The sequence below is a fragment of the Alexandromys fortis genome, unplaced genomic scaffold, assembly GCF_014885135.2.
Source record: "Alexandromys fortis isolate MF-2015 unplaced genomic scaffold, M_Fortis_MF-2015_v1.1 scaffold_22, whole genome shotgun sequence".
Lineage (NCBI taxonomy): Eukaryota > Metazoa > Chordata > Mammalia > Rodentia > Cricetidae > Alexandromys > Alexandromys fortis.
Window position 1 is genome coordinate 13,202,556 of NW_026067900.1, and position 13,774 is coordinate 13,216,329.

At 43.3% G+C, this 13,774-nt stretch overlaps 1 protein-coding gene across 3 annotated transcripts in view; it reads right to left on the reverse strand.

Moving 5' to 3' along the window:
• The window catches only part of Filip1 (filamin A interacting protein 1), a 150,188-nt gene that overhangs the window by 54,571 nt on the left and 81,843 nt on the right, over positions 1–13,774 (reverse strand). The gene's annotated exons all lie outside the window — the stretch shown is intronic.

Below are 13,774 nucleotides of genomic sequence, written 5' to 3' on the forward strand. Positions count from 1 at the left end.
GTGGTTTTAATAGATATCGGTCCAAGTTCTTCATAGCAGCTACGCAGGGTCGAACTGGGAGGAGCTCAAGTGTCCACCCCCAGCCGTCAGAGAAACTAGATGCAGCAGACCCAGCCAATGGAATGCTGCTCTGCTTTAAAAGCAGGAAAATTCTGACACACGCGACAGTATCGACCAAGCGTAAAGATGTTACGTTAAGGGTCATAAGTCAGCTATAAAATGGCAAATGTGGTATGTTTCACTTGCATGCGGTACATAGAGCCATTGCATTTATAGAAACAAAGCAGACAGTGGTTAGCAGGGATGGGGGAACTAGAGAGAAAGCAGTTAGTGGGTATTGGGTGAAGAGTTTCCAGTTGACAAGAAAAATACTTCTTGAGCTCTTTGGTGGTAACAGTTGCCCCACAAGGTCAACATACTTAATGCTACTGAATTACACAGCTGGAAATAGTCACAGCAGCCAGGGTGTGGTGGCACACACCCTCAGTCCCAGGACTCAGGAGTCAGAGGTGGGCAGATGTCTGTGAGGCCAGCCTGGTCTACAAGAGTTCTAGGCCAGCCAGGGCTGCAGGGAGAGACCTTGTCAAAAAAAAAAAAAAATTACAATAGTGACTTTTATAGGATTGCCTATTTCCTTATGGTCAGTCATTTAAATATCACCATCATCCATGGATTTAAATACATTTTTTCCTGTTTTCTTTTTTGCACACATTGGGATATTAATAGTAAGAGTCGCTATGTCCAGGATTAGAAATTAGATAAGGTCACAGGTTCCCTCATGCAGGGCTATGACAACTCCTTAAATTCCAAAGACTTGGGGGCCTGCCCTCAAACTGCTCACCTCTTGGTGTAATAACTCTCTGTGATGCCAGTGAGAAGCTGAATTCGTCGAAATGCGGGAAATGCATGCAGATATTTTGTAGATGTTTCTCTAGCTCAGTAAATGTGATGCTGTCAACATAAGCCATCTAGACAGCTCGCGGAGCTGATGGAACGTCTCTGCTGTCGTTCTGCTCAGCAGGTGGACAGTTCCTCTCTCCCAGGCATTCCGCCCCTAGGGTTGCCTCCCAACCAGTTAGTAGAGCAGGCAGGAGTTTAGCCCTGGTGAAATCCATTGCTACAATTTCCTGTGGGGAATTGACTGGCCAGCTGGTCTTGCCACACGCAGAGCTGTTTGCATGACCAAAGCTTTTCATGGGAAAGGATTCATCCCAGGGAAGAAAGGGCACCATTTTGGTTGTAGAACAATAGAGCAGGTCAGAGGGGGGAAAAGGGTGAGTCAGTCCCAGTGCAGGGGGCGGGGACGGGAGGGGGGCGGGGGGCAGGGTCTGTCATTCAGACTCCTGTCCATCCCACCCTGTCCTATTCCTTCCTGAGAGCCACAGTAAAAGATGGGCAACAAAAGACCCAAATGAAAATGAGAAGAATTGGTGAATTAGAATTCAAGGCTTTGCAGCTTTAGCAAGAGGGAGGATGGAGAGGAGGAGCTTGCCACCCCTAGTCATGGAGCACCCTCCAAGGGGAAACCAGCGGACACCTGCAGAGGAGCGAGCCTTGGGCCATGCACAGCGCACTGGCTGTACTGAAGCAAGCACCAACCCAGGAATCCACAGGCTTGCCATGGGTCAAGGGCAGGAAAAAGAGGCAAATGCCAATGGTGACCTAGAGGAATGCAGGGGCCGGTATGTATGCCATTCTCTGGAGCCCTCTAGAACGTCCTAGAGAAGTCAGAAGAGATTTGGCATTCGTATTAAGCGGGAGTTGAGCAGAGGGAGAAGAAAGAAAAGGTAACTATAGAAGTCTTTCATACTGCTTTGGATTAGGACTGAGAAATTCAGATACTGGTTTTTCAGAAGAAAAAGCATTAAAATTTAAAAAAAGTTAAAACAAGATTGCCTAGATATAATTTATACACGAGATTTATTAGAATCATACAGCATTGTGTTCCCCTGGGATGACTGTGTTTTCTTCTCTTTTCAGTCCCTACCTAAGTAAATTCAATATTTATTCCATACAGGTGAACAGCTGGAAAAACTATAATTTAATTTAAACAAAACAAAACAACAATAATAATAAAACCTCAGCCATCCTGACCCAGATGAATATTTGCTAGAGGAAGAGGGAAGAAGAGAGAAAGGAAGGAAGGGACGGGAAGGGAAATGAAGGGAAGGGAAAGGAGGGGAGAGGAAGGGATGGAAGGGAAAGGAAAAGAAGAAGGAAACAGGAGGGGAGGGGAGGGGAGGGTAGAAGGGAACTGGAGGGGAGGGGAGGGGAGGGGAGAAGGGAGAGGGAGGGACGGGGTGGGGGAGAGGAGGAGAGGAAGGGGTGGGAGAGAGGAAGAGAGGACAGGGTGGGGGGAGAGGAGGAGGGGATGGGGTGGGGGGAGAGGAGGAGGGGAGAGAAAGATGAGCAAGAACAAGGAAGGGAACCGAGATGGGAAGGGAAGGCTTTTCTCTCAGGTCCTCTCTGACTTGGCTTCAGGGCTTCTTGGGACAGGACTGGTCTGCATTTGACCTCCTTATAACAAAGTAACACAGCTCCAGGCCCTCCAGGACTCCTGCATGAACAATTTCTCCCCACCTCGGCAAGCCCTAGATGGACCCTTACTCTCTTAACTGTCAGAGCAGGAACAGACTTAGGATGGCCACACGTCTGTACCCTACGTGCAGAACGTGCAGGAGACGGCTCTTGGGAACGTGAGAAACTGTATTCAGAGAACTATTCAGGGGACACGAGAAAGGGTTTCAGAGGGGACTTCCCTGGCTAATTCAGGACAGATGAGCACCGCTCCTGATACTTGGTAGAAAACACACACACACACACACACACACACACACACANTGGAGGGGAGGAGAGAGGAGGGGAGGGGAGGGTAGAAGGGAACTGGAGGGGAGGGGAGGGGAGAGGAGGAGGGGAAGGGAAAGGAAGGGAAGGGAAGGGAGAAATAATGAGGACTTGGCCCTTCAGGAGATACAATGTGGTAGAAAGGGCATCCTACACCTGAGAATCTGTGCTAGAAATGTACAACAGTTGTGTGAACCCAGTCTCTTCATGCATCAATGGACACAGCACCAGCAACTTCAAGGACTGTACTCGACCTAAAGTGTGTAAGGTACCTGGTAAAGGGATGTTACCACTCTGGCCCTCTGGGAATCACACACTGTGGCTCTGCTGGTCTGTAGCTGTGGGACTTGGGTTGGTGGACGCTGACATGAAATGTATGTGTAGTTGCTAACGTAGTTCCTGGCATAGAGTGGATGTCCATTGAAAACAATTTCCTCTTTCCATTCCTTCCTCACAGTGAATTGGCTGATGTGGAACAGCTGGACCAATTGGGCAACACTACAGAAAGAAAGCCTTTCCACAGACTAACTCAATAGGTCAAAGCTATGGGTATTTTTTGCTCATTCCCATTGCTTTCGCTATCCCATGATGCCAAAGCACTCCTAACCATACCTTGGATTCCTATACCCTGAGCCTAACAGGCTGATGGCAGCCCAGGCCAGTGTGACCGACCACCTTTTCTGAACCACTCTTTTTTATTTTTAAAATTAATTTTATACATGTGAGTGTTTTGTCTGCATGTATATATATGCGTCACATGGGTGCCTGGTGCCCAAGGAGGTCCTAAGAGGGAGTTGGTTCCCCTGAAACTGGAATTAGGGATGGTGGTGAGCTGCCATCTGGGTGCTGGGAACAGAGCTTGGGTATTCTGCCAGAACAACAAGGGTTTGCAGCCCTAAGCCACCTTTCCTGTGTAAGGACTTAGACTACACTGTCTGAATCTGCAGTTCACTCAATGTCAAAAGAACACGTTGCGGCAGAAGCAGTTTCTTTTCTAATCCTCTCTTAGCATCGTTAATGCTGCATCGATAAGAAGCACATTGTATATTGTCATGAGTGCAACAGCAGGCCGTCTACAGATGAGGATGTAACCAAAGCCACGTCTTTTCGGCATAGGAAAAGTATAATAAATTACTAAGTATAAAAAGGAAATGCTAATTTTCCATTTTTTTAAAAAAAATTATAATGTACCTAAAAAGTTCCCACTTGATTTGGAATATCACTTTTTAAATACAGGCAATTCCTTAAAGAGCCATAGACATGGCCAGTTTATGATGTGCTGATGTTTTTCACAGACAAGCAATGTATGTATATATAGAATGGATTTTATTCCCCTTTACCCTTTACCACCTTGCCTCATCTGCCTCCCTCCTCCCACTGAGACCCCTTGACTCCCTAACTAGTGCCTTTCTATGTTCATGTCTCCAAGTGACCTGTAGTATACATAGGAGTGTCCCCATTAAAATGGGCAACTCACTAGAGGTTACACCTCTGAAGAAATTGCTGTGTCATCATCTGAGCGCATTGTAAACAACAGCAAAAACAAAATAAACTAGAAAGTGTGTCTACAATTTCACACTTGTGTTAGCGAAAGACACTTCTTTATAGTATGAGAGCTAAAATAGGAAGGTGGAGCTCAGCCTGCTGGGAAGATGTATATCAGGAACTTGGAACTTGCTTGTGTTGCAGCTTTGGATTAGGGATTATCAATACAAGTTATTATAAATATAATTATGAATCCATTGCAAAGTGATCAAGATCATTGGGTAGAGGTGCAGAGAAGGTCAGTGCTACCACTGAATGTGCTTGGACATCACTTCACCAGTGCCCAGCTTTCTAGACTGGAAGAGGCTCTGAAAATACATCCTCAGTAAGCAAACCCAGAGTCTTTACAAGCAGTAAAAATATTTAAAGATAAAACTTTTTTTTTTTTTAAAGATAAAGTCTTTCTCTGAGTAGCCCAGGCCAGCCTCAAATCTACAGCAATCACAAGGATTATATTCTGGGATTGTAGGTGTGTACTACCCTGCCTGGCTCTCATTCATACTTTCAAATTATGTTACTTGGGGGCAAGGAAGTGATCGGTTGATAATCTATGTTTAAAACAAAAAAAGCTGGCACAACAACGCATACTTGTAATTTCAGATCTGGAAAGGAGACAGGCGTCCTGGGAGTTGCTGGCCAGTCACTCTAGCCTATTGGAGAGTTTCAAGACAGTGAGAGACCATGTCTCAAAAAACAAGGTGAATGGCCTCTGAGGAATGACACCCATCCATGGCTGACCTCTGAATGGCCCCCCACAAACTACATATCCTCCCAGATATGCCATTTAAACCAGAGAGACGAATGCTGTTGGATAAACATGATGCCATTTATTTATTTTTATTTATTTATTTATTTTTATTTTTAACCCGCTGGCAGAACGAAAAGCGTGGCCGCCATTTGCCATGAATGTCTGTCCCTCGCCTGGCGTGGCTTAGGCCTCCGGCCCGAATGAATACAGGGCGAGTGCACATGATGCCATTTATAACAAAAAATTTAGAAAATCTCCTCTATTCCGAAACATTTCTGTAAAATATAGAGCGTTCATAGAAGAAGCTATTTTAAAAGAATACATCTAGTCTAAGACACTTCTTTCTGTAGTAGACTCATATCTGTCAAAGGGCCGAGAATGCATAACTGCTGGGTATTTGGCCGTATATGCTCATCTATGTCATACACACACACGCACACACACGCACACACACACACTCACACGCATGCACACACACTCACACGCATGCACACAGACGCGTGCACGCACACACACACATGCAGGAACGATTCTGAAGATGTGAAAATGGCACTGCACTTATGAACCTACTGAAGCTGTATTTACCTGAACCAGACCTGAACAAGCTCACGGCAACACTACCAGTCAACATTCTAACAAGCAGCACTAACTGGACTCAGTGGATTTAATAAAGGTAGAGAGGGTATGGAGGTGGAGGGGAAACCCACTGGGGTTCGGGAGACATGGGAGGGGGAAATAGGGGATAGATACGAACTATTGTGTATGTGTACAAAATTGTCAAGGAATAAATAGAAGATACAGTAACAATTGAACTTTCAGAGATCCAAATGATCCAACTTATATCCAAAGTTGGAAACAAATGGAAGGAAAAAAATGCCACAACATTGAAAATATTTTCTCAGGTATCCAGACTTACAAATAGTTTATATTTTTCTTTATAACTTTTTAATCAGTACTATCTTCTTTTAGAGATTTTGCCCCTTAGGTCCCATTATGAAATTTAATACCACAGACACACCACGTGCATGTTTATGTACTAGGGCACTTTTAAGGGCCATAAACCATCTAAAATTCTTCACACATCCTTCCCAAGGTCCAGTTTTCACCCTCTGGAGGAGAACAATGGTCTCACTGAGAATACACATTCTAAGTAATATAATTATAACTGGTTTTATTTAGGCAATCATATAAAATATTTTAAAGAAAGATTTGGAATAGCTTGTTTCAGATCAAAGGAATGTGTATGTCTCTGATAGTGGGATATGTGGCATCTGAAATTTTGAAGCTGATTTTCTATTAAGCTTTAAACTGTTATGTAAGTGAAAATGTTTCATCCAATAAAAGCCTAGCTCTAGACACGTAACATGAGACTAACATATTCTGCAGGGAAGGACAGAGTTGAATTTAACAATAACCCATACTTCACTGCACATGGACAAAAGTCTTATTAGGAACATTGACGTGTTTCTCTTATCCCCACTGTATACAAGGAAGACTAAGGCTCTGAGATATTTCACTTGCACAAGCTGGCTTTAGTAAGAAGGTAGGGTCAGACAGAGTGATGCCCTCTTGTCGTTCCAAGATACAGAGCAGGTGGGCGACCGTTGGTGTAGGAGTGAGTCTGCTGTGAGCACACAGTGAAGGGAAGTCAAGGGAGAGGCCGGTGTGGCTTCCTGGGCTGACCTCATCCGCAGCTGAAGCCTCTGCATCTGCTGCCATTTCCTCGCACCGCATCACTCGGCTGGCTCGCGGCTCTCGCCACAACTTTGAGCTTTGTCATCTTTTTAGTATCTTGTCTAAGAACAGCACACCCAGATCAGGCCACAACTTGAGTCTGGGAGTCCAGCCCTCCATCTCCCTCTCTGCTGCCCAGAGGCCCCTGGCCAAGCCACGACTGCTGGAGACAGCCCCGCAGAACGACTTCTCACAGTGCACTTTGAAGCAGATGAAATATGCACTTGTGGACATTCGTCTGTTATTTCCTGTGCTCACAGCTTTGGCCTCCTTCAGTGCCAGAGAAAGTGACGTCACTTTTCTCTGAAGAGAGCAGACCATCAGAGTTTTTTTTTTTTTTTTCTGACATAATTAATTATCTGGAACTTGATGCTGGGCCAGAACCTTCTCAAGGCACAGCCCCCGAAGAATTAACTCTGTTGTGCGCCGTGTCCTTCAACTTTTAAAGAGGCAGGGTACCAGGTCGTTTTCCTTAGTCACTGATAATAGTGGTTTTGTTTGGCCATATCAAGTAGCTGAGAGTGAACTAGGGCGCTATTCTATGATTTCACCAGGAAGACCTTCCACTCAGTGGGCAGCAAACTCCAAAGGTCACTGCAGATTGAGGACACAAAGCACAGTTTGTAGGGCTTAGTCTCAAGGGTTAGAGGAATACACCTCAATTACTGGATAGATTCTAGGGGAACTCATGGATCCAACGCCAGAAGAAGATGATTAACGACGTTAAGCATCCAGAAGGTGGAAAGCTCGGCTTCCCAGCCACAAAAGCGTAAAGCCTTAGCATGTTTAAGACTGACACAGGTAAGAAAGTGCTAGAACAACGATGGCATGTTATGAGAGCTTTCACATATGTTTTTACATAGATCTAAAACAAACGAGCCCGGTCACCGGAGGATGATTCCCCTTTGCTCTACTGCTGGGTTTATGAGATTATGTAAACGAGATGACACTCTTCTCTACAACTGTGGCTCTGTGGGAAGCAGAGGGTACTGTAGAAGGCAGAAAGCAGGTGGACAGGCTCTGATGGGTCCAGTTCTAGCTCTCTCTTCCTGGGCAAGTAACAGGAGTCTCTGTGTTCTCAGTTTTGGCGGAAATGAAGATAGCTAAGTCTGTGTAACCCTAAAGAGTTGACTTATACCATTGCCTTTTAATATAGTAAAATATTATCCTCATCAAAGAAATTAGCATTGATCAATTTGAATTACACTTTAGACATTTAGACCTATGACTAAGATTTTTAAAGATTTGAAATTATAATGTAATACGTGTAATGAAAAACAACATGACAGATGAGCCTAAAGAAAAAGTGAGCTGGGTGGTGGTGTTCCATGCCTTTAATCCCAGCGCTCAGGAGGCAGAGTGTGGGCCCATATTTCATACAAAATATTTACAGGCAGGCTCTCTGGCCATGCTTAATTTCCAAGGCAGCTGCAATTCTGCCAAACAAGCTAGCCACCTGACAAAGGCCAGGATGTACGGCTCTTTCTCCTTTGTTAAAATGTAGATCGCCTGGGGAGAGGTGTTAATTCCAAGGCTGGTGACTTAAGGTGCAGGTGTTTTCGGTAGTTCGGTGGTCCCCCCCCCAAAGAGAATATTAATGAGTATCCACCTTGTGTCTCGTTATTTCTCACGCCTCCATACCAGTCGAGTGAGGGAAATATAGTTTCTATATTGGGGCCTACAAACCCCGACAGCAGAGGAAGAAGGATCACAGTGAGTTCGAGCCCAGCCTGGTCTACAAAGTGAGTTTCAGGACAGCTAGGGCTACACAGAGAAAGTACAGCTCTAAAAGAAAGAAACAAACAAAAACAAAAAAACAAAACAACCCCCCCCCCAAAAAAAAAAACAAAAAAGAAAGGAAAAAGAAGGACATAGATATAATACATCCTCCAAATCCACTCACAGGGGAAAATTCTATCAACAATTTGAGGTAGATCATTCCAGAGCAGCGACATACACATTTTCTCCCCACCACGTCCTAATATTATACGCCAAGAAGTATGTGCAATGTTCCACAAATGTAATCTCACTTAAGCCTCACAACAGCGTTTCAGACAAACACCACTAACACCATCACTATGTAAATGAACCATCTGAGGCTGGTGCAGAAAAGATTGGTAATCTGACCAAGTCGCACAACTGGAAAGGGGTGGCTTCAGGATACCAATCTAGGCAATCTAACTTCAGAGCTGGCATCTTTAATATCAAACCATACTAGTTCTCTATATGCACATGTCTGTTAGACCCTCTCAAATTATCTGTCTGTCTGTCTGTCCGTCCATCAGTCCATCCATCCACCCGCCCATCTATCTATCTATCATCTATCTATCTATCTATCTATCTATCTATCTATCTATCTATCTATCTATCTATCTATCTATCATCTATCTATCTCTATCTATCTATCTATCTATCTATCTATCTATCTATCTATCTATCTATCTATCTATCCATCTATCCATCTATCCATCTATCTACAGTACTGGGGAGAAAACTTAGAGCCCTAGCAATAGTAGGCAAGTACACTCCCACAAACTACTGCCCACAGCCTACCATTCAATTGTTTTTAAAAATCTTTTATTTGTGTGTGTGTGTGTGTGTGTGTGTGTGCACGCACACATGCACCCATGGAGTCCAGTCCCCTGAACTTGGAGTTGTAAGTAGTTTGAGTTATCTCAGGTGAGTGCCAGGAACCAAACTCTGGTCCTCTGTAAGAACGGCAAACATCTCTTAATCACAGAAATATCTCTTCAGCCTCTTGTTTTATTTTTTTACTCAACAATAGTCAGGGAGTTAAGAAGATTGAAACTCCATTAACTCTAATACTTAATTCTTTTTAAGCCTCTGTTATACACCTCTTTTCTCAATTGGGTCTTTTTCAGTTTTCTCAACTTATTTTCTTACCTGAATCCATAAACCAAAATTTAGATCAAATTCTAGTACATTTTTCCCTAAGAGAAGAATCAAATATACGGGTTATGTTGATCTTGAGTTCCACGTAGTAGATACGTTCGTAAAGATCTCCACTGTAATTTGAGTGTAGTAATTAAATCTTTTCCAATATTTATGTAATTTGTTCTAACTTCCTCTCTGGATAAAAGTTGGGGGACAAGCCAGTCATGGTGGTATACACATTTAATCCCAGCATTTGGGAGGCAAAGGCAGACAGATCTCTGTGAGTTCAAGGCTAGCCTGGACTACATAGCAAGATCCAGGACAACCAGGGCTACACAGAAAGATTCTGCTTCAGACAAACACCACCACCAAAAACAACAACAGTTGGGGGACCAATCTAGCTCTCACTTTCCACTATCTCCTGCCCACTACTGCAAGAGCAGTTATCCTTCTCCTTCTATTACTTCTTCCCATGTCTCCCTACCTTCTTCCTCCATTCTGTGTGCTAATTTACTCACTTAGCAGATGTGTGTAAGACCTTCTGCTAGCTATTGTGGTGATTCCACAAAGACAGAAGAGATACCCTCTGCTCACACAACTTTACAGATTACTGGGAATGAGATTTGGGGAGGCACCTGCTACAGCTAATTATCATCAAACGACCTTTTAGACGGAAGAGTGGAAGGAAAGTTCTGGAGCTTACAATAACTGATCGGTCACCAGGACTGCTAAATATGAGTTCCAGTTTTTGTTGGTGATGGTGTAGTTTTCCAGCCTAATGACTTCTTAGTAGGCAAAAGATTCTGGAAATGTAAAGTAAGAAAGAACTATAGTTTCTTTTTAGTATATTTTAACTGTGTCTGTCTGCCTGTCTGTCTGTCTGTATATGGATATGAGCATGTGAGTGAGGATATCCTTAGAGTCTGCAGGTATCAGACCCCCTGGAGCTGAAGTTACAGGTAGGTGGTTGTGAGCCATCCAATATTTGTGTTGGGACTTGAACTTGGGTCCTCTCAAAGAATATAATGTTCTCTCAACCACTGATACATCTCTTCAGCTCCCAAGAACAGAACCATGTTTTTTTAAAATTAAGGGCACAAAGGTTCAGAGAAGTCAATGATTTTTTCCAAATAATACAGCTAATTGATTTTTTAAAATTATAGATTATAACTTGGGCCTCAGACTCAGACCAGAGATCTCTATTATGTTAAATTGCTAGTAAATACACAGCAATAGTCTCAAGTAGTAATTAATTTATATACTGATCAATTAATTTTCAAAATGTAAAATGAGAATTTTTTTCTGAAATAAATAGTTTATATATTTGAATGTTATTTGGTACACCAGAAAAACGTTGGATATATGTTAATGGCTATCTATGATTATAAAATCAATTATCATCAAATGATTAGCTGGTATCTCACTAAAATGTCACAGAGCGTTCAAGTACATTATTTACCCATTAGCAACAGGAATGTAGTCAAAGGGCTCAAACACCTAATTCATCATTCTTACCTTAATATTCAGGTAAATGGGTATATAAAGCATCATTTACAGCATGATTTCCCCTATGTGCACTTCCCATAGGCAACCAAGAACTGACTGGTGGGTTTGACAGTCCACCTGAGGGACGATGATGGCCAGCTTGATCTTGTGACAAGCTTGTGAGTAGCTAATTCCAGTCATCTATCTTCAAGAATAGCAGCACTTAGGCCAGGCATGTGTGCCATGGTCTCTTGTCTTGTCTTCCCTTATGAATTTTTGCCATAATAAATTAAACAGAATGACATTGATTCTGATGCTGGAAATATTTGTTACGCTAGCTGTTCTAATATTGCCAATGCATCTTCTCTTTTCAAAACCAAGGACCACTAGCCAAATTTAAGGTTAATAGCTGAAAACTTATAGGAAAAGAGCTTTCTAGATTATGATAGAACGGACAAGATGGCCCAAAGTCCCCTTGGCTTGTTTCAAGGTCCCTGTTTATCTGCACTCACTGAGCTGCCAGACATCATTGCCTCAGACAATTGATATGCACTGCTCTCTGCTGAGAATTCTGTGGTCAGGCGCCTTATCTGAGCTGTCATCAAAACACTTTGTCACCATAAGTGAACGGTCAGATCAAAGCGTGGTGACGATGACTGAATAGAAGAGGCAGGTGGGTGAGGTAAGACAGCCCCGCTGCCAGATTTCTCAGCACTGAACTCACCATTTCATGTTTAACAGTGGCCAGTCTGATTAATGAATGGCATTATGGGAAGATCCCTGGATCCCTTTCACATTTCTCCATGACTGTAAAGACGAACATGTATGTAGGGTAGATACCCTCTTTCTACTGACACTCTTTATACAGGCTTAATCCCAAGAACTAATCTAGCAAAAGGGCCCAGAACAACTGGGACACGCCTGTCCTAGCCAAAGTCCTAGTGGCATGATGTCACATTCATAGAGATCAGTTCTGAAGAAAACCATTTGAAATCATCTCTTCTTCGTGAATCTGTCATTGCTCTTCTAGCTGTATCTCCAGAGAATTTACCAAAGCCGTGAGTGAAAGAATTACTCATGTTCTTCTGATACAAGCTCTTGGTATTTGGGGCCCAACTAAGAAATCAGAAAACTCACCCCCAAACTCAAATTGGCCCATGCCTCTCCCTGTCATCACCACTTTTGATCATGCATCTTTCCTATCGTGCTAACTTTTCTGACAGTGTTCTCTGAAACTCAGTCAACCACAAGCAAATGCCGTTATAGTTGCTAACCCTCCCGAGAATCTCCCCTGCACTTCACTGGTCTAAGGAAGGCATTCATATTTAGCAGCACATTGGAATCACAAATCGTTGAGAGTACACACATACACACGCCCAGAGGCAAATGCACACATCCATGCCTGTGTGTGAGTGAAGAAGATGTCTGGCTTTTGCCTCCAGATGTTATTAAACTGCTATGCACAAGAACCACTACCTAAAGAAAACACAGTGATTCAGAGTGGATGGTTCCTCTTCACTCTCCTTGCTCCAGTGGGCTTGGAAGTGACAAAGATCTCCTCCTTGTTCTTTTTTTTTTCATTTAATTTTTCTATTTATTTATTTATTTATTTATTTATTTATTTATTTATTTATTAAAGATTTCTGTCTCTTCCCCACCACCGCCTCCCCTCCCCCAATCAAGTCCCCCTCCCTCGTCAGCCCAAAAAGCAATCAGGGTTCTCTGCCCTGTGGGAAGTCCAAGGACCACCCACCTCCATCCAGGTCTAGTAAGGTGAGCATCCACGAAACTGCCTAGGCTCCCACGAAACCAATAGGTCCAGTAGAATCAAAAACCCGTTGCCATTGTTCTTGAGGTCTCAGTAGTCCTCCTTGTCCGCTATGTTCAGCGAGACCAGTTTTGACCCAGGCTTTTTCAGACCCAGGCCAGCTGGCCTTGGTGAGTTCCTGATAGAACATCCCCATTGTCTCAGTGTATGGGTGCACCCCTCGCGGTCCTGAGTTCCTTGCTTGTGCTCTCTCTCCTTCTGCTCCTGATTTGGACCTTGAGATTTCAGTCCGGTGCTCCAATGTGGGTCTCTGTCTCTGTCTCCTTTCATCGCCTGATGAAGTTTAATATTCAGGAGGATGCCTATATGATTTTCTTTGGGTTCTCCTTCTTATTTAGCTTCTCTAAGAACCCGAATTATAGGTTCAATGTCCTTTATTTATGGCTAGAAACCAAATATGAGTGAGAACATCCCATGTTCCTCTTTTTGGGTCTGGCTTACCTCACTCAGGATGGTGTTTTCTATTTCCATCCATTTGCCTGCAAACTTCAAGAAGTCCTTGTTTTTTACTGCTGAGTAGTACTCTAATATGTATATATTCCATACTTTCTTCATCCATTCTTCAATTGAAGGGCATCTAGGTTGTTTCCAGGTTCTGGCTATTACAAACAATGCTGCTATAAACATAGTAGAGCATATACTTTTGTTGTGTGATAAGGCCTCTCTTGGGTATATTCCCAAGAGTGGTATTGCTG